This window comes from Pseudoliparis swirei, chromosome 17, assembly GCF_029220125.1.
Source record: "Pseudoliparis swirei isolate HS2019 ecotype Mariana Trench chromosome 17, NWPU_hadal_v1, whole genome shotgun sequence".
NCBI classification, from domain to species: domain Eukaryota; kingdom Metazoa; phylum Chordata; class Actinopteri; order Perciformes; family Liparidae; genus Pseudoliparis; species Pseudoliparis swirei.
The window spans coordinates 11,536,427-11,540,530 of record NC_079404.1 but is presented as its reverse complement, the minus strand read 5'-3'; the positions used below and the strand labels follow the sequence as shown (position 1 = coordinate 11,540,530).

General features: G+C 41.6%; 1 pseudogene; it reads left to right on the top strand.

Annotated features, from left to right (window-relative positions):
• Nucleotides 1-1,465: 1,465 nt before the first annotated feature.
• On the top strand, nt 1,466-3,022 carry LOC130207377 (uncharacterized; annotated as a pseudogene).
• Nucleotides 3,023-4,104: the final 1,082 nt, after the last annotated feature.

Here is a 4,104-nt window from a genome sequence, read left to right as displayed (position 1 = left end):
ATTATTCAGTGTGAAGATGAAAGAAAGCTGATGAGTGTTTTACTTGTTAATACATTTTGAGTTGGTGCGGCTCTGGTTTTGCATGCAGTTGATCTCATTTTGCTTGTGCTAACTTTAGTCCATGCGTATCACTAAAGACAGAAGCTCTCATCAGCTTCTGAGTGGTGTGGACCAAATTTGCTCCGTAAATATTGTATTTCTTACTCAAGTCAGGTTTCCTGCCTGAAGCCCCAGACACAGATGAGTAATTTGTTTGAAGTCACACATTCCACATTACACTCACATAATATGGAATGCCACTATTTTAATTCCATATAAACTGGTAATATATATTATAAGGTGGTGATAATTACGTGAGCAAAGAAGAAGATCCTCTCTCTGTGCTTTGTTATTGCTTGGCCAGCTGATGAACTCTGTCCTCGTTTTGGCCTCTTTTAGCTCCGCCTCCATCAAGCCAGACAAAAAAATGGAACGTTTCACAACTTTATTTCCAAATTAAAACTATATGAAAGATGATTGTATAACCACGCATGTTCTTGCAACCAAACTGGCATGTGGTGGCCCTGAAAAAAGATCTTGTCTGTTTTTAGTCCTCCGCATCTGTTCAGTGGATGCCAACTCACACGTGCTTATCTATTTCGGTGATTAATATTTTCACACATATATTGCCTTAATGTCTCATAGGTAGACAACATCAAACACTCCCCGCATTTCAGTGCAAGACAAAGCAGGTGAGCTGGAACCTGAGAGACTAAGGAAGAGGACAGGAAGTCGTTTTTTTATGTTTTAAAATTGGCAATGTATTCTCTGTTGTTGAAAAAGAAAGACATTGCATTTTACAGCCACATTCATTGTATACTTGCGATGTTACTTTTTTAAAGGTGAAATGAAGGCAAAATATTTGGTAGAACAAAATCATGTCTTCGACAGAAGGATTAGCATTATCCGACGGGACACATTGTTGTGGCGGATGCCTTGTAGATTAATGGATGAATGTTGTCACAAGACCATTTGGAAAAACACAACTTCCTTTATACACGGACCCTTCCTTTTAAGATAGTGATTCTTTACTACCCCGCTTAGACCAGTCACAGCTGGAACTCACTGACAGCCAATGAAATTGCAGCATCGCTAACAATGTCCAAGGTGCTGAAAAGATAAGATAAGATAAGATACTCCTTTATTCGTCCCACAAATGTCAGGATCACAGCAGTGGGTGCACATTAAAGCATTAATAAAAATAAAAGATCAAAATAAAACAGAAAACACAATAACAATACTAAATAATAAATACTAATACTCAAATTCTAAATATACAGAGGAAACAAAACATATAAGGCAGAGACCAAAGTGAATTTCCAGCAGGTTAAAGTGTCCAGGAAAAAGTGCTGAGTGTGCCAAGATCTCAAGCGATCTACTGCAGTTTCTTGTGCAGTCTGACAGCAGCAGGAAGGAAGGACTTGTGCTCCCTCTCCCTCAGACACCGGGGAGGAATCAGCCGGTGGCTGAAGGAGCTGTGCAGAGCTGAGAGTGTCATGCATGGGGTGGGAGGCGTGGTTCATCAGAGACGAGAGCTTTGCCATCATCCTCCCGTCCCCCACCACCTCCACAGTATCCAGAGGACACCCAGCACGCTGCTGGCCTTCTTTAGCAGCTTGTTCAGCCTCTTCCTGTCAGCCGCTGCCATGCTGCTGCTGCTCCAGAAGACCACTCCATAGAAGATGGCTGATGCCACCACAGAGTCCAAGAAGGTCTTCAGCAGTGCTCCCTGCACTCCAGAGGACCTCAGTCTCCTCAGCAGAAAGAGTCGGGTCCCTTTTGATAGAGTGCATGTGCGTGGTCAGCCCAGTCCAGTTTGTGTTTCAGGTGAACACCCAGGTACTTATAAGATTTTACAATCTCAATGTCCAGTCCCTGGATGCTCACTGGTACCGGAGGAGTGCGTTTACCACGGCGGAAGTCCACCACTCGGTCTTACTAGAGTTGATGTGGATTTGAGAGATGTTTGTAAGTTTACTGTACAAAAGGCTAAAAAAGGGATTCAAAGAAGATGTATTTCTGTTGGAGTCCAATTTTGGACTAATGTTGAAATGGATGTAAGAATGGTGAACTCCTTTTTTTTCAAGAGAATTATTTATAGAACAATTCTTGAGTTATAAATGTGATTAATGTGACCGAAACACAGGTGGCGGCGCGACTCTCTGCCTGTCTGACCGACATCTCTCAGTGGATGTCTGCTCACCACCTGAAAATCAACCCTGACAAGACCGAGCTACTATTCCTTCCAGGGAAAGGCTCCCCCACCCACGACCTGACGACCACCTTCACCAGCTCTGTGTTGGCCCCCGACTGCCAGGAACCTCGGGGTGACACTAGACAGTCGACTCTCCCTGACGGCCAACATCACTGCGACAGCGCGTTCCTGTAGGTACATGCTGCACAACATCAGGAGAATACGTCCTCTTCTTACTCAGAAGGCGGCACAGGTTCTGGTCCAGGCTCTGGTCATTTCACGCCTTGACTACTGCAACTCCCTCCTGGCTGGTCTACCTGCTAAGGCCATCCGACCTCTGCAGCTCATCCAGAATGCAGCAGCTCGACTGGTCTTCAGCCTCCCGAAATTCACCCACACCACTCCGCTCCTCTGCTCTCTCCACTGGTTACCGGTGGCTGCCCGCATCCGCTTCAAAACATTGGTTCTGGCGTACCGTGCTCTGAACGGATCGGGCCCCGTCTACATCCGGGATATGGTCACACCGTACACCCCGGCGCGTTCGCTCCGCTCGGCAACAGCCAACCGACTTGTGACTCCTGCACCTCGAGCTAATCACTCTCCATCCAGACTGTTTGCTGTCCTGGCTCCTCAGTGGTGGAACGAGCTCCCCACTGACACCAGGACAGCAGAAAGTCTCTACATCTTCCGCCGGAGACTGAAAACACACCTTTTCCGACTATATCTGGATTAAAACACAGATTTGCACTTCAGTGGCACTTAAATAGCTCTTATTGTGGTACTTTTGTAGTTCGATGATGTTGAGGAAATGTTACTTCCTGTATTCTTGTTGTTCTTTGTTTATACTCTAGGTTTAAATGCACTTATTGTTAGTCGCTTTGGATAAAAGCGTCTGCTAAATGACATGGAATGTAATGTAAAATTTATTTATATGGAAGATGTATGTGAAAGTATGTCTGTATTTGTATTTATATATGTATATATATATATATTGTTTTATTTATTATTTATTATTTATTTTACATACATTTTCTGATTTATTTGATATTAATTTAGGATAGGAATATATAAGCATTTTTTTCTTCTACCTATACCTTTTCAGTCCTTCTGTTTTGTATATTATATAGAATAATATTGTATTGTATTTGATTGACTGAATAAAATACACAACAGCAGCACACATGGTGTATGAAACTTCTCAAGAAATGTCTGAGTGACCGTCAATTATTAAATATTATAAAATTATATATATTCTTATTTACAGTAAACAGAGCAGGGTAATGTAAAAAGAACATTAGTAATATAAATAATTAAGCTGTTTCCAACAGTAGTGACTACAGGCAGTTTAATTCATATTTATTAATGTACGCAGCAACTTTTCAATTAGTCATTGCATTGTTTAATGCAACACAGTTTCTAATATAGTTTAATCAAAGTAGTGTGTGTGTGTATAGAGTTGTTGCTGTTTTAGTTGTCCACCTCATTGTGCTGTTTCTTGAATGAACAAAGCAGAGCCTGTATGAGGAGAAGCAGAGGAACCTTTCTACCAGTAGATGGCAGTATACGCTTATGTAAACCATACATTTAATCAAATGTACCCATCGTCTCTGTTAACTAACTAGGTTTTGATGAATATGTATTTAATGCCGTTTATTTCCTCTGATATTTAATGTTCATGGATAATTTGCAGCATAGTTGTACATACATCATGTGGCGGTGCGTCAATAGAGGGCGCTAGGGCGCCGCGCCTCTGAAAATGTTGAGATGAAGAAAAGAAAAAGAAAAAAATATAATATATACTGTCAAAAAACGTTATATACCAAATAATTTAAATAAGAAATAAAGCGTGTTGACGTGCTAAATGTGTGTGG